General features: G+C 47.5%; 1 long non-coding RNA gene across 1 annotated transcript in view; it reads left to right on the top strand.

The window, feature by feature from the left end:
• Positions 1-20,891, top strand: part of LOC134940394 (uncharacterized) — an 83,015-nt gene extending 62,124 nt beyond the window's left edge. The window contains exon 3 of the long non-coding RNA XR_010181406.1: positions 20,834-20,891. This is a non-coding gene — a long non-coding RNA (uncharacterized LOC134940394). The remainder of the gene's footprint in view (positions 1-20,833) is intronic.
• Positions 20,892-21,174: the final 283 nt, after the last annotated feature.

The raw sequence follows: 21,174 nt of genomic DNA, 5'->3' as shown, positions 1-21,174 counted from the left end.
CCTTACGGAGTCCCCAGCATCCACTACGGACTACGAGAAATAGAATTATCGGTAAGTAAATTCTTATTTTTAATTACCTACCGGTAAATCCTTTTCACGTAGTCCGTAGAGGATACTGAGGTTCCATTTAGTACCATGGGGTATAGACGGGTCCACCAGGAGCCATGGGTACTTCAAGAATTTGATAGTGTAGTCTGGCTCCTCCCTCTATGCCCCTCCTACCATACTCAGTCCAGTAAACTGTGTCTGAGGAGACGGACATACTTTGAGAGAAGGATAGTTAAAGATAGTGGTGAGATTCCGAACCCGCACACACAAAACAGGGGAAAGCTATGTTAACCCAACTTTAAAAAGGAACAGCAACAGCTGAACCAACAATACTTAACCAAGTAACAGTGCAGGAAGAACGGACTACGAGAAAAGGATTTACCGGTAGGTAATTACCGGTAGGTAATTAAAATCCTATCTTCTCTTACGTCCTAGAGGATACTGGGGCTCCATTTAGTACCATGGGGATGTACCAAAGCTGCCAAACCGAGTGGGAGAGTGCTGAGGTTCCTGCAGAACTGATTGACCAAACTGAAGGTCCTCAGAGGCCAAAGTATTGAACGTGTAGAACTTAGCAAACGTGTTCGAACCAGACTAAGTAGCCGCTCGGCAGAGCTGTAAAGCAGAGACACCCCGGGCAGCCGCCCAGGAAGAATCCACCGACCTAGTAGAGTGGGCCTGTACAGATTTTGGAACCGACAAACCTGCCGTGGAATAAGCATTCTGGATAGTGAGTCTGATCCAGCATGCAATTGTCTGCTTTGAAGCAGGACACCCAAATTTATTGGGATCATATAGAACGAGCAGCGAGTCGGATTTCCCGTGACGAGCTGTCCTCTTTATGTATACCTTCAAAGCCCTCACAACATCCAAAGACTTTGAAGTAGCGGAAATATCGGAGATAACCGGAACCACAATAGGGTGGTTGATGTGAAACGCAGACACCACTTTCGGAAGAAATTGCTGCCGAGTTCTGAGTTCAGCTCTGTCCTAATAGAAAATTAAATAGGGGCTCTTGTGAGACAAATCCCCCCTAGCACCGACACACGTCTTGCTGAAGTCAAGGCCAACAGTGTGACGGTCTTCCACGTAAGATATTTTATGTCCACCTCCTGTAATGGTTCAAATCAGTCCGATTGGAGGAACTGCAGCACGTGCCGTGGGAAGCACAAAGGGTGGTTGGATGCGCAGAACACCTTTCCAAAACGTCTGAACCTCAGGGAGAGAAGCCAATTGTTTTTGAAAGAAAATGGACAAGGCCGAAATCTGGACTTTTATGGAGCCCACATCCACACCTGCCTGCAGAAAATGCAAGAAACGGCCCAGGTGAAATTCCACCGCAGAATAATTTCTGCTCTCACACCAAGAGACGTATTTCTTCCAAATACGTTGGTAATGTTTAGACGTTACCCCCTTCCTGGCTTGGATCATAGTGGGGATAACTTTGTTAGGGATCCCTCTTCTGGCTAGAATCAGCCGTTCAACTTCCATGCCGTCAAACGTAGCCGTGGTAAGTCCTGATAGATGAATGGGCGCTGTTGCAGAAGATCTTCGCAAAGAGGTAGAGGCCACGGATCTTCGAGAAGCATCTCCAGAAGGTCCGCTTGCCAGGCCCTTCTTGGCCAGTCTGGAGCAATTAGAATTGCTTGAACCTTTTCCCTTTTTATTCTTTTGAGAATTCTTTGGATCAGAGGAAGTGGAGGAAACACGTAACTATCTGATAGACCCATGGAGTCGTCAGAGCATCTACCGCCACTGCCTGTGGGTTCCTCGACCTGGAACAATACCGCTTGAGCTTCTTGTTGAGACGAGAGACCATCATGTCGATTTGTGGATATCCCCACTGATGTGTCATGCACCTGAACACTTCAGGGTGAAGGCCCCACTCCCCCAGATGCAGGTCATGCCTGCTAAGGAAGTCTGCTTCCCAGTTGTCTACTCCCGGAATGAAGACCGCTGACAATGCCACAGCGTTTTTTTTCTGCCCAGAGGAAAATTCTTGACACCTCTGACATTGCTGTGCTGTCGTCACATTGTCCGACCGGACCTGAATGGCCCGATCTTGAAGAAGATAAGAGGCCTGCAGAAAGGCATTGTATATGTCCCTGAGTTGCAAAATATTGATTGGAAGGATGACTTCCTGACTTGACCATCTTCCTTAAAACTGCCCCACCTGAGTGACTGCTCCCCAACCTCTGAGGCTTGCGTCCGTGGTTAACAGGATCCAGTCCTGAATTCCGAATCTCCGACCCTCGTCGAGGTGAGAAATCTGTAGCCACCACAGAAGGGAGATCCTGGCTTTTGGCGACAGACGGATCCTCTGGTGCATGTGAAGATGCACTCCGGACCATTTGTCCAACAGATTGAGCTGGAAGGGTCTTGCGTGAAACATATTGTATTGAAGCACCTTGTAAGAGGCCACCATTTTCCCCGGATAGGTGAATGAATAGATGCACCGATATCCGGTTTGGTTTCAGGACATCCCGAACCATCGACTGGATTACCAATGCCTTTTCCAATGGAAGGAACACTTTCTGCGACTCCATGTCCAGTATCATTCCCAGGAATGGGAGCCTTCGTGTTGGCTCTAGGTGAGATTTCGGAAGGTACAGAATCCACCCGTGATCCTGGAGAAGTTTGGTTGAGAGACCAATGCTGTTCAGCAACCTCTCCCTGGACAGCGCCGTTATCAGAAGTTCGTCAAGGTACGGAATTATGATCATTCCCTGTTTGCGCAGTATAAACATCATCTCTGCCATCACTTGGTGAACACCCTCGGTGCCATGGAGAGACCAAATGGCAGGGCCTGGAACTGGTAGTGACAGCCCTGCAGTGCAAACCGTAGATAAGCCTGATGAGGTGGCCAGATCGGAATGTGAAGGTACGCATCCTTGATATCCAGAGACACTAGGAATTCCCCTTCCTCCAGACCTGAGATCACCGCTCTCAGAGACTCCATCTTGAAATGTAACATTCTTAAGAACGGGTTCAAGGACTTGAGGTACAGAATTGGTCGTACCGAGCCGTCCAATTTCGGTACTAAGAACAAGTCGGAATAGTACCCCTTGTTGTGCAGAGGAGGTGGAACTGGAACAATGACCTGAGTCTGTACCAGTTTTTGGATGGCATGCTGTAAAGTTATACTTGCCTCTTGTGAAGCTGGTAAGCCTGATTTGAAGAATCTGTGAGGTGGGAGCTCTTGGAACTCCAGTCTGTAGCCCTGGGAAATAAGATCTATGACCCAGGGATCCTGGCACGAACTTGACCAGATGTGACTGAATAATTTTAGTCGGGCTCCCACCTGAGAGTCCTCCAGGCATCGCGGTCCACCATCATGCTGAAGACTTTGAGGAAGCAGAGCCTGAGCTCTGTTCCTGAGCACCTGCAGTTGCTGGTTTGCATGGTTTACCTCTTGCGCCTCTGGAGGCCGTAGAAGTACCTCTGGATTTTCCCTTAAACTTGGCTGTCCGAAAGGACTGTAAATTTGAAGCTGAATAAGCTTTCCTGGCTGGGGGAGCTGCAGAAGCAAGATACGCAGACTTACTCGCAGTAGCTTTGGAGATCCATTTGTCTAGTTTGTCTCTAAACAAGGCCTCTCCTGTGAATGGTAGGCCTTCCACGCCTTTGCTGGTGTCCGCATCAGCAGTCCACTGGCGTAGCCACAAGCCCCTGCGTGCTAACACTGCCATAGCGGTGGTGCGTGCATTAACCAAACCAATCTCTGTTATGGCTTCCACCAAAAAGTTTGCAGAGTCCTGTATATGCTGCAGGAGTAAAACACCCCCCCCCTTCCCCCCCCCCCCCAGACAAGGAATCTAACCCCTCAATTAGGTTACCTGACCATTTAACAATGGCTTTTGTGATCCACGCACATGCAATAGTGGGTCTTCGGGTCACCCAAGCAGCTGTGTACAATGATTTGAGTGTATTCTTAAACATACGATCAGCCGTATCTTTTAGGGAGACTGCAGCAGGGACAGCCTAGAGACTAATGCGTCCACTATCGGTGGATTTTCCCATTTTTTCCTATCCTCCAGAGGAAAAGATGAGAGCATCCTTTTAGGGACTTGAAATTTCTTATCAGGATTAACCCACGGTTCTTCAAACAGGGTATTTAATTCCTTTGACGCAGGACTTATTTTTCACATTAAAATAAGATTCCTCACACTCCTCTGACACCTTATCAGGAATTTGCAGAACATCTCTGATAGCCTCTATAAGAGCCTCTATTACCTGTGACAGAGTAGCATCCCCCCTCCAAATCCACCTCACCCTCCTCCATGTCTTACCCGTCAGTGTCAGAGTCAGACTGCAGAATATGGGCCGTTTTTGCAGACAAATGGGAGGGGATTGAGAGCGCTGGTTTGGGGACTGAGGGGGTCATTACAAGTTGATCGCACGTAGCAACTTTTTGTTGCCCGTGCGATCAACTAGACGCCGCCTATGGGGGAGGATTTTTTTGCATAGCAAGGCTGCGAACGCTTGTGCAGCCAAGCTATGCAAAAACATTTTGTGCCGTTTCTCAGTAGCTCTGGAGTTACATACCCGCCGCGATGTCTTCAGCCTGTCAGGTCCTGGAATTGACGTCAGACACCCACCATGCAAACGCCTGGAGACACCAGAAAACGGTCAGTTGACGCCCCTGGAACGCCTTCCTCCTGCCAATCTTCTTGCGATCGCGGCAGCGCTCGCTTTCTTCATACTTCTTGTCGTTGCCCAGCGACGGCCGTTGTTGGGCAATGACGCGCCTGCGCATTGCAGCCGCCGCGCATGCGCAGAACTGATCTGTTCGCACCACTGCGAAAAACAGCAGCGTGCGAACGGGTCGGAATGACCCCCTGAGTCTCTATTCATAAACTCATCCACAGTCTCTCTTAAGTATTGCGTCTCTTTCTCATAGTTTTGTAGAAATAACAGGATTTTAATACCTACCGGTAAATCCTTTTTTCCTAGTCCGTAGAGGATGCTGGGGTTCACTTCATGACCATGGGGTATAGACGGTTCCACAGGAGCCATGGGCACTCTTAAGACTTTTCAATGGGTGTGAACTGGCTCCTCCCTCTATGCCCCTCCTCCAGACCTCAGTTATAGGAACTGTGCCCAGGGAGACGGACATTTCGGGGAAAGGATTTACTTTAAACTAGTGGTGAGGTACATACCAGCTCACACCTCAACCATGCCGCACAACATGGCATTCAACATTACACATGTCAACAGGCATGAACTAATTACAGCAACATGCTGAAACTAATAAAACTAATAATAATATTCACAATATTCGCAAATGGTCTCTTATGTGACCCAGAGGGGTCGCCTGCGGATGGAAGAACAGAGCCCTGAAAAATCACATCCTCCACAGATTTTCTCCAGCACTCAGCATGAGATTCAGACTTATCTAATCTCCTATTGATATGATGCATACTATCACGTAGTTCTTTCACCCATGCAGGCTCTTGGTGTGCCGGTAGCGCCACCACATTACACTTCTGTGTCCCTAAAATGGTTTCCTCCGGGGAGGAACTCCTTGCCTCTGACATGTCTTACACACGTGTACAACACACACACAGACACACTGGGACTTATAAGGGACAGACCCACAGTAAAATCTGTCAGAGGGACACAGTTTAGGAGCAGCCAGTTCACAACCTCAGCGCCAGTATCTAATGCCTGTGAACACAGAATGCCCACTGACATGCAGCGCTTTATACACAGTAAAACACACTTGTAAAGCACCAAATTCGCTTGTGCCTTCTCCTGTTTTGCACCCTGATACTTGTAGTCAGAAGTGAAGGAGGACCAGCAATGTCTCTGCAGCCTGAGGAGAGAGAAAATGGCACTGAGCAGTGTGCTGGCTGCCTGAGGAAGAAGCTCCGCCCTTTTTACCTCAGAAACTTTTCATAATATTTATACTGGCGGGGGTAGGGCTGTGCCTGGGCATCTTATGCCGCCTTTTTGCCAGTTTATAGAGGTGTTTTTGCTGCCCAGGGCGCCCCCCCCCCCCCCCCCCCCCCCCTGTGCCCTGCACCCTGCAGTGCCTGTGTGTGTGGGCAGCAATGGAGCGCGGCGCTCCCGCCAGCCGCGCTGTGCCTCAGCCGTCACTTTTCTTGATAGAAGATCTGTCTTCTTCTACTCACCTGTCTTCTGACTTCTGGCTCTGTGAGGGGGGTGACGGCGTGCTGTGGGAGTGAGCATCTAGACACGGCTAGCGTTTAGTTCCCTTCAGGAGCTAATGGTGTCCTGTCAGCCAGAAGCAGAGCCATGAAACTCTTCAGGAAGTTAGTACCTACTTCTGCCCCCCACGGTCCCACGAAGCAGGGAGACTGTTGCCAGCAGTTCTCCCTGAAAATAAAAAACCTAACATAAGTCTTTTCAGAGAAACTCAGTAGAGCAACTCAGAGTGCATCCAGTCTGCCTGGGCACATTTCTAAAACAGAGGTCTGGAGGAGGGGCATAGAGGGAGGAGCCAGTTCACACCCATTGAAAAGTCTTAAGAGTGCTCATGGCTCCTGCGGAACCGTCTATACCCCATGGTCATGAAGTGGACCCCAGCATCCTCTAGGACGTATGAGAAATTGGAGATCATTCCTTTAATGGAATTAACCCACTCCGGTTCAGCCCTGCTATTCTGGGAAGGTGCACTGCCCTGAATACCCAGTAGTGAGCTCCCTGGTGAAGAGGAACACTGCGCTGTACAAGAATCACACTCTTTGCCTGACATAATGAAAATGTGACAACACACACACACAGGAAAAGGTTAAGCACAATTAACCCACAAAGAGTTCTTCAGGGAGACACAGAGTTATTTGGAGCCAGCCCCCACCGTGCCCTTATCGCTAATGCCAAGCTAGGCCGGGTAGCAGACTAAGTACCCTGAAAGGGGACTTAGTACACTAATAATCGCTCCCCTCCCTGCTATGACCCCCTGGTACCGCTGAGGTAATCTGGAGTCTCTCCGGAGGAGCTGCGTGTCCCTGTCAGTCAGGGTCTGTGTCCACCGCAGAGGGAAAATGGCACTGGTGAGCTGCTGGATCCGCTCATAGTGAAGGCCCCGCCCCTTCAATGGCGCGCGGTCTTCCCGCTTTTTTTATACTGGCTTAGGTAATCTGGTGCTTTAAATGGATAGAAAACCGTTTTAAGGCTGTTTTTGCCAGTGTGGGTACTGTGTACAGTATACTGAGACGCAGCTGTGTACTGTGGGGGTAATTCCAAGTTGATCGCAGCAGGAAATTTTTTAGCAGTTGGGCAAAACCATGTGCACTGCAGGGAGGGCAGATATAACATGTGCAGAGAGAGTTAGATTTGGGTGGGTTATTTTGTTTCTGTGCAGGGTAAATACTGGCTGCTTTATTTTTACACTGCAATTTAGATTGCAGATTGAACACACCACACCCAAATCTATCTCTCTCTGCACATGTTATATCTGCCTCCCCTGCAGTGCACATGGGGGGTCATTCCGAGTTGTTCGCTCGTTATTTTTCTCTCGCAACGAAGCGATTAGTCGCGAATGCGCATGCGCTATGTCCGCAGTGCGACTGCGCCAAGTAAATTTGCTATGCAGTTAGGAATTTTACTCACAGCATTACGAGGTTTTTTCTTCGTTCTGGTGATCGGAGTGTGATTGACAGGAAGTGGGTGTTTCTGGGCGGAAACAGGCCGTTTTATGGGAGTGTGCGAAAAAACGCTACCGTTTCCTGGAAAAACGCGGGAGTGGCTGGAGAAACGGGGGAGTGTCTGGGCGAACGCTGGGTGTGTTTGTGACGTCAAATCAGGAACGACAAGCACTGAACTGATCGCAGATGCCGAGTAAGTTTGAAGCTACTCAGAAACTGCTAAGAGGTGTGTAATCGCAATTTTGAGAATCTTTAGTTCGCAATTTTACTATGCTAAGATTCACTCCCAGTAGGCGGCGGCTTAGCGTGTGCAATGCTGCTAAAAGCAGCTTGCGAGCGAACAACTCGGAATGAGGGCCATGGTTTTGCCCAACTGCTAAAAAATTTCCTGCTGCGATCAACTTAGAATTACCCCCTGTGTCTGGAGATGCATTCCACCCCGGATTGAAGCCGTGTGTCTCCATACCCTCATGCCGCCATAATGGCCGGTGACCCGCTAGCCGAGACGCCGGCTTAGTACTCACTACTCTTCATTCTACTGGCTCTGTTAGGGGTGGCGGCATGCTGCGGGAATGTACGCTCGCCATGGTGGGGCTCGCAAATAGTTCCCTCAGGAGCTCAGTGTCCTGTCAGCGGGGAACGGTACCATTAACCCTTCAAGAGGTTGGACCGTTCCGCCCCTAAGTCCCACGAAGCAGGCAGGCTGGTGCAAACCAGAAAACTCTTCAGGAGCTTCCATAAGCGTGCCCGGCTCCTCCGGGAACATTTTCTAAACTGAGTCTGGTAGGAGGGGCATAGAGGGAGGAGCCAGCCCACACTATCAAATTCTTGAAGTTCCCATGGCTCCTGGTGGACCCGTTTATACCCCACGGTACTAAATGGAACCCCAGTATCCTCTAGGACGTAAGAGAAATACGTAATAATAATATTGTATGTCTTCCTATGTGAGCGGATGAGCCCCTGTATCGATACTTCCGTGACACTTCCATAACATGCTTATGAGTTGAACGATCTCAGTGCATGCGCTAAACCACCTTCCTGTCACCAGCCAGGAATGCCAACATTTTCACTACCCTTCTTCCTGCGTGCACCCGAAATTAGAACACCGGTTCTGTATGGACACAATCGAGTTTTAGATGCATGTGCAGTTGCACAAAATCGCTCCATTGCATCTGACATGTTCAGTGGGTGCTGACAATTAGTATTCATACTCACTACTTTTGTACCAGGCCCATAGTCACTAATTTTTGGACCTCCTCCGCATCTATTACTGCTTACCAGCAGACTTTCAACACTAGTAGCTTAGTGATGAAACCGAAGAAGAACCGACACTACAACATATTTTTGTATATGTGGTTCCCTGCCACAATCACTATACCCAGGGTCTGATTCAGATGTGGTTGGAGTTGAAGCAGCAGTGATAGCGCTGTATGGTGATGCAGCAGGAGGCGTCTATTACAAGAAGATGCCTCCTGCTGCAGTAGTGATCTGACCTGCATCTTAGGACGCAGCATTGGATCACTGACTTACCTTCGGGCAGTGGTGGTCATTCCGAGTTGTTCGCTCGCTAGCTACTTTTAGCAGCAATGCAAACGCAAAGTCGCCGCCCTCTGGGAGTGAATCTTAGCATAGCAGAATTGGTAACGAAAGATTAGCAATTCTGCTATTAAGTATTTCCTTGCAGTTTCTGAGTAGCTCCAGAACTACTCCTAGATTGCGATCACTTCAGTCCGTTTAGTTCCTGGTTTGACGTCACAAACACGCCCTGCGTCCGGCCAGCTTTCCCCCATTTCTCCAGACACTCCTGCGTTTTCTGCTGGCACGCCTGTGTTTTTTTTTTAGCACACTCCCGAAAAACGCACAGTTACCACCCAGAAACACCCACTTCCTGTCAATCATTCTCCAATCAACAGAGCAACTTAAAAGATTTGTTCGCCCGTAAGTAAAATAGCATAGTTTTGTGTAAAATTGCTTAGCGCGTGCGCCCTGCGGTGCATACGCATGCGCAGAACTGCCGGATTTTAGCCTATTAGCAATTCTGCTAAAAATAGCAGCGAGCGAACAACTCGGAATGACCACCAGTGTGTGGTGAGCCGCTGTGTTGCAGAGGCCAGAAAATGTCAGTGAAACTACGGAGATCTATGTCCCCTTCATTCCCCCTAAATGGCGGTGACATGCCTCCGTTATCACAAAGGAGGCCATCACCACCTCCTCCCTGCCCCCCAGATCACTGACAGTCTTCTGCCGTCCGGCATCCTGTGTCGCAGGACCCGTTCGCGCATGTGCAGCAAAGGATACACCTACAACCACATCTGAAATAGGCCCACAGTGCAGGTGTGTCACTGCCACTTCATATTCCCTCACCAGCATTGCATGCTGAAAAGATAACTATCACTAGGATTGATTCATTTTTGTTGTTACAATAGTAACAAACAGTGTTAAACAGTGACTGGATGAAACAAAAACAACGTTGCACATCACAGTGTTTTTGAAGAAGGATTTAAAAAGGTTTTGTACCACAGTATGACATGAAGAAAAGAGGGAGCGCTGCAGCTTTAAGTATTCCTTACAATCCCTGTGAATGCACTTTTGTTTTTCCAGCTGACTCTCTTTTTAAGCAGCTGTCAGAGCCAAGAATATAAAACCTAAATCTGTTTTATGGGCAGAAGATGGGTGGGACTACTTCAAAGATACTAATAAAGCAGTACTTACATTTGGTTCTCCACCCCATCCCAGTGCGTACAGCAACATGTACAATTCCTCTTGTCACATTAGTAAGAACTGGTTTCTGTAACAAAACACGCATTAGGAAGGTCTAGGTGGTACAAGTAAGTCATTTTAAAGAACAGTGGCCCTCATTCCGAGTTGTTCGCTCGCAAGCTGCTTTTAGCAGCATTGCACACGCTAAGCCGCCGCCTACTGGGAGTGAATCTTAGCTTATTAAAATTGCGAACTAAAGATTCTCAAAATTGTGAATAGAAATTTCTTTGCAGTTTCTGAGTAGCTCGAGACTTACTCTGCCATTGCGATCAGTTCAGTCAGTTTCGTTCCTGGTTTGACGTCACAAACACACCCAGCGTTCGCCCAGACACTCCCCCGTTTCTCCAGCCACTCCCTCGTTTTTCCCAGAAACGCCAGCGTTTTTTCATACACTCCTATAAAACGGCCAGTTTCCGCCCAGAAACACCCACTTCCTGTCAATCACATTACGATCACCAGAACGAAGAAAAATCCTCGTAATGCCGTGAGTAAAATACCTAACTTAATAGCAAATTTACTTGGCGCAGTCACACTGCGGACATTGCGCATGCGCATTAGCGACTAATCGCTCCGTTGCGAAAAAAAAATAACGAGCGAACAACTCGGAATGACCCCCAGTGTATCATTACTTGTGTATGAGATTGCTGTAGTCTTATGAGCATTGTAGAAAATAAAGTCAGAGGTAAATTTTCTAAAGGCCAGTTTCGGTTCTAAAGGGCCCCATACACTAGGACGATAATGCCCGATTTCATCCGATTTCGGGCATTCGGCCTGATATATTGGATGAAATCGGGCATTTTGGTGGTGTTTCCGATCCGATGTGCGTTCCCGTGAGCATCGGATTGGATCCTCCAGATTGAATGTGCTGCACATTCAATCATGTCCGACCCGCAGGCATGGCTGGGATCGCCCAAGATACATCGTATGCAAAAGGACAGCATACGATGTATCTTGGGCGATCCTGCCCCCAGGAGGCTGCCGGGGCGATCGCCTGCGACATGTCAGACGGACATGTCGCGTAAGTGTATGGGGCCCTCAAAACTAAACTGATGGAAACCGACCATGAATGCCATTGTGTTGCTGTCCAAAAACTGACTATTTATCATATGTTGGGCTTCACATTCAGTGACCCATACTTGCTATACCTATATTTGAAGTATCCTCTCCAGGAGAAGCCAGGAAAGGTGATGCAGGTAAGCGAAGATGAGGATGGGCCGGTCCACTTGCATCATTAAGCCCTGCCCCTCCTTACGATAAAATGCGTGATTCACGTATATTTGCATAGGAGATGGGGCTAAAATGCCACGATTAGCATAGAATTGCATCATGCGGCCCCTCTTCACCGACTGCAGATTCACTGTATTAATCTCCCTATTCTGCCGACTTTACTCGAAAGTGGGAAGGATGTGGGAGGGGTTCCCACTCTTCCAGGATGCCGGGGACTAACCAAAAAAAAAACGGTGTCTCCTGCAGGATCCAGGGGAGTGGACAAGTATAAAGTGGCTTTTGCAAGTTTCAATGCCATCGATTTGGATCTTTCAGTTCCATACTGACGGTAAATAGTAGTTAAAAACGGACTGCAAAGCCATCCAAATAGAAACACTGCATGGGCCAATGTAATGGCGTGCGATTTTGCAAAAATTAACAAAACTCTACCAATGTAATGGGGTACAAATGTGAGTAAACCCGCACATTTCTGACCTTACTAAAAACTCACACATGACAACTCACATCCAGATGTTTTTCAATACAACAGAAAGATCTCGGACAAGTAATGCAATGCGAGTTTGTAACTCGCACAAAACACATTACCAAAAACTTGCCAATAGACCAGTTTCTGGCTGGCGAGTTTGTCAGAAGCATGCACAAATCAGTGAAATCTGTGCATGCTGCTGTCTGTCAAAGTAAAGAAAAGTTAAAGGGAAAAAAAAAAAAAAAGACGTGCAGGTTCCCCGCAAAAGCATAACCAGCCCCGGGTTCTTTGATTCTTTGAGCCGGTCCTGGTTGCAAAGATACAAGGAAAGACTTTACTAGGGTTCCCCCGTATTTTAATAACCAGCATAAAGCTCTTGGACTGGTGCTGTTTCCAAAAATACAGTTGGGGGGGAGGGGGGCAGGGGGGGGGGGGAGGGGGCTCCTGTATTTTTGCAACCAGCACCGATCTTCATTAGCCAGGGAGGTAATACCGCAGTCGGGGGACACTTTTATATAGGTCCCTGTGTCCGCAGCATCACCCCCCAACTAGTTATCCCTGGCCAGGATTCACTGGGTAAGTGGGGACCACCAAATGGGGTCCCCCCCCACCAGGCACCCAGGAACCAGGGATGAAGTCTGGGTCTGTCCCTGGCATCCATGGGTGGTAGGTGCCAGGCTGATAATCATAAAATGTGTAAAATATGTAAAATAAATAAAAAGTGTCTTTTGCTGTGGAACTACATGTCCCAGCAAGCCTCACCTGCATGCCGGTTCTTGGATAACCACAACTACACAACAATAGAAATATTCAAATAAACACACACACAACACCGTGACAGTAACATTTTATTAGCACATACTTACCTACATCCCACACCACTATTTACGTCCCCTTCTCCAGTAGAATCCATTAGGGTACCTGTAAAAAAAACAAAACATAAACTCACTTAATATCTGGGGTAGATCGTCCCTTTTCGTTCCATGTAGGCATCCAGGGGTTAAAAAAAAATGCAATAAACCCGGACCATGCAACTGAAGGGGATCCATGTTTACATACCCTTTCCCCGAATGCCGGGACCCATTGTGACTCCTGTTAATTGAGGTTGTGACGACACAGCCGGCGCGTCGTGTCGCACAGTCGTAAAATACACACGGTTACTTTCCTAGCCCTGGTCCTACCCATGGACTCCACTAATTGCTAATATGTTATTAGTTATATACTAGGCAATATTGTATTGTATTATATTGTTATTATATTGTACAGTTATGTTTTATCTGTTTTATCTGTTATATTAGGAATATTTGGTCATACTGTGTTCAATGTGTGTAATTGTATGCCAGAGTGTTAGTAACATAGTTAAATCAGTTGATTGTAATGTAAATCCCCTAGCTGTACAATCAGATGTGATTAGGATGAGTAGGTTCAGTAGTAAACAGGTTATGTATGGAGCTGCAGGTAATCTGATCCCATACACCCCATTGTGTACAGGAGCCCAGACACCTCGTCTTCACTCCTCTGTGACCGCCTCACTGACCTGTTTGTGTGATGGACAGACAGGGGAGGGTATAACAAGAGGAGTGAGCTCTACTGGAGAGGTAGAGATCTGCACAGAAGGCCAGAGAGTGGATGTACTTCTGAAGTGCAGCCACTGACTAGGCATTGCGGTGCCGTCAGTGGCGAGAATCCGTGGCAAGGGGCACTGTGTGAGCTGGTATCCCAGACCAGGGGACACAGAACTACTGCTGGCATGTAACATCAGGAGACTGTAATCCTATACTACTGTGGCACTTAGTAAGTAAGATACCATCCTGGCTTGTAAATGTTAATGTTATTGTGTACTGCGTGTGTATATTTACAAAAAAGGGCATTTGCCACTTTACTAAACTGTTTACCTGAGTGATCAGAGAATCCGTATCCTCACAAATGGTGGCAAGCGGTGGGGTCACTCAGTCCCAGTTCACCCTGGGTAAGGCTGCGAGAGGTGTCAGCGCAGGGCACCTAAAAGCCTTGTAAACAGTTTGGCACACAGTAGCAAGGTATCTTGCTGAAAAGTTGTTGGTTCATTTGGAAAGTCAGCAGTATGGAGGGAGAAACAGAAGTGTACAAAAACCTCAACAAGAGATTCCTGCATATGGTCTGTCGAGCGTAAGGTTTTAAGGTGACAGTAAGGGATGTAAAGGAATCTCTAATTTCGAAATTGGTTCTATGGGATCGAGAACTACCTGATAATGAGGAGGACTCTGAGGAGTCGGACGTCGAGGAACAAGTGACGGAATGGTTGAGACCTGCAGCCAGGACATTTGATGCCAATAACCACAGAGAGAGTGGAGGATCGAAGGTGGGATACCGAGGGTTAGTACAACGACGACTGAAAGCCCCTGGAGAGGGGAAGGCCTGTCTAGAAGCGCTGGGAGATGGCGCGACACCCGATGATCGGATGCGGGTAATAAAGGAGGTGCTGGGATTACCAGACAACAGTCCTACAGTGTGAACTCTTGCACCAGCAGCCACCATTCTACAGACTGCCCTGTTCCATCAGGATGTGCCCCAGGGAAGGTGCCAGTGTCACAACATCACATCTGACATTTCATATGAAGATTTGCAAAACCAGCGAAAGGGTCAGAGGATGGGGAGCTCGAGCAGTCGGCTAATGGAATCCACACTGAGATGGCGTGAGCAGACCAGGGAGCAGGTCGTGCTGGACTACCCCAGGAGACAGTGGTGTCTGGGTCATACCGAGCAGGTAAGTGCAGTGAATGCTACCCTGCACTACCCTATACCAGGAAATTCCGAGGAAATTATGAGTTGTGTATCTGCTGGGCTTTTAGCTGTCCCATGTGCTATACTGGGGGAGGCTACTGAAAATGAGAAGGAAGTGGGGTCTGTCATTCAGACACCCCAGGAGAAGATGCACTATGCCTTCCCATTTGCAGAGGTGGAAGAGATCTCTGTGAGGGCAGCAGTAGGTGGTAATATCCCAACTATAAGCATGGCTAGTGCAGACAGTGCCTCACTTCAGGCTGCTCAGCATATTCGGTGGAGGGAGGCCTATTGTGAAGCTATGTTTATGGCTGCCCCAGTTATTTTATCAGAAAAGGATATTCAGGAAGGGCCCAGTGTATCTCCAGCTACTGTATCTTTCCCAGAAGATTCTGGAGGTCTGTTCCCATTCAGTGAACTTGATGATAAGGAGCTGCAGTCTGAATGCCAGAACCTGCCCTGTGATTTAGAGAGAATCCAGGTATCAAACACGGTGAAAGCAACATCAGCACAGGATCTGGAAGGGAATATGTTGATCTATTCTAAGGCACCTAAATGTGTTTTGCACTGGCATTGTGTGCAAGGTGAAATGACTGACTCTAACCAGGACAATGATGTTCAGCCAGGACATGTAACAGTGAATGCAGTGAATGGAGAAGATAATGCCACTGTCCCTGTGAGCCTACATCCATGTTCCAGTACAACCATGGTCAAGTTGGTGGGTACACACAAGGGAGCTGTGCAGATTGTACTCCAGGCCAAAGCATACAAGACTCGGAGAGGAATTCCACAAGTTATCTGTCAGGAATCGGCGTTCAGCAATGTCTCACCTACCAGCGCGCTGGTGTGCAGGCCTCCGGAGGTCATGGCCCCAGTCGCGGCTGCATGGATGTGCTGACCGCGAGCGTCATTTTCCGTGACACTGAGTGCCCCTGATTCAAGTCCCAGGTATGCCTTGCTGTGTGCCAGTGTCCGGTCGTGTGGGTGCCTCCATGACACCTGCTCTCAACTGATCCAGGCATCCAATCCAGTCCTGTGCTTACCCTCAGAGTTCAGGGACCAATCACCGCAGAGCAAGGGGTATAAAGTTTGGTCCGTGGCTCAGACAAATCACCTCGGACAATGAGACACATTGGTGCCTCAAGTTCTCCTGGTTCCCGTCTCCAGTGGTTCCCTGTGATTTTTCTCATTGCTTCTTCTCATCACCCTGCTTTTCCTTCATTCAGCTACAGACTCCAGCCACAGCCAGCCGCAGCTCATCAGCAGTAAGAGACTCTCCTCAGGTGTTTATTCCACTGCTTTACCTGTGCACCTCGTTAAGATCATACAACTCATGCAAGCTTGTTGTAATGGGACTGTCTCCTGCCTGGGCCCTGTGTGATAATAAGAACTAAGCTATACAGAGACTAGGGCCAATATTTACTAAGAATTCGAGTTTGTCCGATTTTGTTTTTTTTTTCTAAGTCCCAATCCGGGAATTCACTAAGCACCAATCTCGGCAGTGTTTGGACTATTCGTAATGGTTTGATTTGCAAAGTTCCGAAATACGAATGAATAGACCATCGGTCAAACGTGGCTGTTATTTCATACAATACGGGCATTCACTACTCATTCGTATTTGGGTGTTAGTTTCTGAGTGCTCAAGTGCGGGTCTGTTTTTTTTTGAATTGTTAAAAAAAGCAGCAAAAAAAATAGACCTGCTTTTTCCAGTCGAGTTTGGATAACCATGCACGGATCAGTGAGATCTGTGCATGGTTATCTATGGAAAAGGGTCTGTTTAGTGTAAAAACTGGAAAAAAAATTGCGTGGGGTCCCCCCACCTAAGCATAACCAGCCTCGGGCTCTTTGAGCCGGTCCCGGTTGACAAAATATGGGGGGAAAAATGACAGGGGATCCCCCATATTTAAACAACCAGCACCGGGCTCTGTGCCTGGTCCTGGTGCAAAAAATACGGGGGACAAAAAGAGTAGGGGTCCCTCGTATTTTTTGAACTAATACCGGGCTCCACTAGCTGGACAGATAATGCCACAGCCGGGGGTCACTTTTATACAGCGCCCTGCGGCCATGGCATTAAATACCCAACTAGTCACCCCTGGCCGGGGTACCCTGGAGTGGGAACCCCTTAAATCAAGCGGTCCCCCCCCCTCCGGCCACCCAAGGGCCAGGGGTGAAGCCCGAGGCTGTCCCCCCCATCCAAGGGCGGCGGATGGGGGGCTGATAGCCTTTTGAAAAAATGTGAATATTGTTTTTAGTAGCAGTACTACAAGTCCCAGCAAGACTCCCCGCAAAATTGGCAGGATCAAACCAGAGTAATCCCTTGCTCAGATACCTGTGCACTTATGCTATATAGCAGTACAAAACCCAATATAGTGATGAATCTCACAACAACAATGCCTGTATTAAATTGTGCAATACGTAGTGGGTGCAGGAGAAGAAAGCAGCACAGGTTTTACTCTGGGCTGTATCTAAATATACATACAGATCCCTGCACTCTCACACAACTCTGCCAACAACTGGGGTGCCAATCAGAGTCCGACCCACATAGAGGTGGGAACCATAGTACAGTACATGGTTATCCACCTAGTGGAACAGATAGCACTCTCCAGACTTTATCTCAATTAATCAGCAAAAAAGTGTTTAATAAAGGTAATCTCACAGTTCCAATGTAATGTCCAATTCCGACGTTTCGGTCCACACCAGGACCTTTGTCAAGGAGCTACAGCATGGTCACAGCAGACATCATCACAGCATGGTCAGCATAATTGGGAACATATTACCTACAACGGGAAGGGACCGCGATGGGTTCTAATTTGGCGCCAGCATACGCCAATATCTATATGGCTGAATATGAACAACGACAGATCTTCCCGAGATTTGGATCACAGATCCTGTTTTACAGAAGATTTATTGACGATATTTTCCTGCTGTGGAAGGGGTCAGTAGACTCATTCAACGACATGGTCAGCTTGCTGAACGGACTAGATAGCCCGGTAAGATTTACCCATCAGGTAGATCCCGTCAGTATCAACTTTCTGGACATTACCATCACACTGGAAGAGGGTCGCATCAACACAAGTCTCTACAGAAAACCCACGGACCGCAACACTCTGCTACTTGCAACCAGTCAACACCCACCTGCTCTTAAGGACAATCTTCCAATCTCTCAATTTTTGAGAGTGATGCGTAATAATACCAAACGGGACACCATGGAAACACAAATATCTGAGATGACATCACGTTTCCTTGAGCGAGGATATGATAAGAAAACGGTGATGCAATGTTTGAAGAGGGCCAGGAGGAAATTTGACTCATCCGCAACTCCGACGGAGGTGACATCTGCACCAGACCGTATGGTCTTCACAACCACGTATGATCATCTATCAAACAGGATTCGAGGAGCCGTCCGCAAGAATTGGCCTATTCTAACCTCTGATGACCATCTCAAACTGAAAAGGACACCACCCCCCATTATGGCTTATCGTAGGGTGGCCAACTTAAAACAGCTATTGTTAAGGCCTATGGCTGGACAGGAACCACCCACAAACACTACATGGTTACATGAGAAAAGACCCGGTTGCTTTAAATGCACCGGGTGTACTACATGCAGGGGTATGTTAACAGGTTCAACATTTCCACATCCCCATTCGGGACAAGCAATACCTATCAAATATAGACTACATTGTAATATGGACCATTTGATTTACATCCTTACGTGCCCGTGTGGACTATATTATGTGGGAATGACGACTAGACGGTTCCGTGACGGGATGGCGAACCATAGAACGTCAATACACCAGGCGATCAACACGGGTACAGCGACCTTGCCAGTGGCCAGACATTTTCTGACTTTAAGACATCAAGTTTCTGATCTCAGGTCAAAACTGATAGACTGGATACCCCCGTTACAAAGAGGCGGCGACCGTGCTCTCTTGCTCAGAAAACGAGAAAGCTTGTGGATACACAAATTGGACACGATATCTCCAAAAGGAATGAATGAGAACAATCCTTTGTCTAATTTCCTAAAATAGACTTATGGTCCCCACTGGGATAATCTATCTATGATTACATTTGCAGTTATGGTTACACTCATGGTTGTGTTTATAATTGTATGAATATAAGTATAAGAATTTGTTTGGTCACATGGGTGTGATGATAACACCGCTTTGGCAGTAGGACTAATTATGTACCTTCATGTACCCCATTTCTGTGTTGCTCCACAATTATAATCTTATTTAGAGTATATGTCATTATGATTTGTAGTACAGTACTAATGTAGTGACTTCACCGGCCTCTATTATACCCAACAGTGAACTATACCTTTGGCACTATTTAACTTAGCTGAGGCAGGTTATAAACTGGTTTGTGGTGGGTACTAAGCCCATCAATACCGGTCAGATATCTGCCTACAGCCATGTAATCTGATTATTTAATGTAAGGAGGTGTTGTTTATTATAGCCCTGATGATTTATGATCCGCGGTGGGCAATTCCCCCCTGATCCCGTTGACTCTACATTTGCCCATTACTATAGTCTATGGCCATGGCACCACCTCTTACCAATATGCATTACTACTGTGACCTGAAGCGGTTAACCGCTACTATGGACACTTAGAAACAACACGCTTGCGCAAACCCCGGAAGTGACGCGTGCGTTCCAGCACGGACTTCCGGTTTGCGTTCCACGGCGCGCCCGATGTCCAGACCGCATACACGGACGCAGCACACCTCCTGTGAACCAGGAAGTGATGCTTGCGGTCCAACAATGCGTTCCACCTCACTCCCAGGAAGTGGAGAGGCGGGACTGGCGCCCAATTAGCTGGGTATTTAATGGGGGCCGGCGAGGCAGCATCTCTGTAACAACAGTTCCCCATTATGCTGACCATGCTGTGATGATGTCTGCTGTGACCATGCTGTAGCTCCTTGACAAAGGTCCTGGTGTGGACCGAAACGTCGGAATTGGACATTACATTGGAACTGTGAGATTACCTTTATTAAACACTTTTTTGCTGATTAATTGAGATAAAGTCTGGAGAGTGCTATCTGTTCCACTAGGTGGATAACCTTGTACTATGTATGTATATATATATATATATATATATATATATATATGTGTGTGTGTGTGTGTGTGTGTGTGTGTGTGTGTATATATATATATCTATATATACAGTATTTGCTGGCGTATAAGACTACTTTTTTGCCCTGAAAAACATGCCTCCAAGTGGGGGGGTCGTCTTATACGCCGGGTGCACTTCAGTTGGGATAGACATAGCTGACATAGTGGCCTTCCGATACTCGCCCGGTGCCCATAGTGGCCTCCCGATGCCCGCCCACCTCATTCTACTCACCATACAGTATCGCGCGATATCCAGTGCGGCCGCGGCGGGTCACTAGTGCCAATTACAGGGAGATGCAGGGACTGGCCGGAGGCGCTGCAGTCGCGTTGTGGCCGTACAATGGTGACAATGACAGGTACTGTAATGGCACTAATACTAATACTAATGGCACTCATGTGAAACCGGTAACACTAAATGCACACAGGGGTATACTTTTATACATTTTACAACTTTCTCCTCGCCCCCTCCCCCCTTCTTATGCATACCTTGATAAATACTCCCTATCCAAATCTCTTATCAGGTCATAATATACAGTATGTCACAAATCTGATGTTCTTTTACGTTTTATTTGGTGTGTGGAAGGGGGTAGTCTTATACGGCGAGTATATAACAAACTCTATATTTTGAGTGGAAATGTTGGGGGTCGTCTTATACGCCCAGTCGTCTTATACGCCGGCAAATACGGTATATATATATATATATATATATATATATATCAAAGGGACAGTATTCGGCACTCCTATGAATTCACATGCAGCACATACACGCCTCTTGATGTATCATTTTTTCATTTTTTCAGTATGTCCCAAGCTGCTATTTGTGTATTACTTTTGCTTTCTCTAAACAGTGTTATTGTCCGGGACACTGGGCCAACCCTTAGTGTATATGTTACTGTGGTGATGGGATATGCGCACACCGGTATGCGACGCCTGCAGGGCATTGTTGTCCATGAGGAATGACGCAACCGGAAGTGAATCTCCGTGAGAACCGGGGACGCTGCACGTGTGGTGATACTTTGTTTGTATAAAGGTAAGCTTATGTAACATTTTTATTGTGACTTCTGATGACGGTCGAATAAAGACCGAAACGTTAAGCTACATAGATTTGGGTCTCATTTCTTTGTGTCCATACAAGACCGTGAGTGCCGCCAGTATCCGTTTGCTATATATATATATATATATATATATA

Source organism: Pseudophryne corroboree, chromosome 1 (assembly GCF_028390025.1).
Source record: "Pseudophryne corroboree isolate aPseCor3 chromosome 1, aPseCor3.hap2, whole genome shotgun sequence".
Lineage (NCBI taxonomy): Eukaryota > Metazoa > Chordata > Amphibia > Anura > Myobatrachidae > Pseudophryne > Pseudophryne corroboree.
This window is presented reverse-complemented; position numbering and strand designations above follow the sequence as displayed.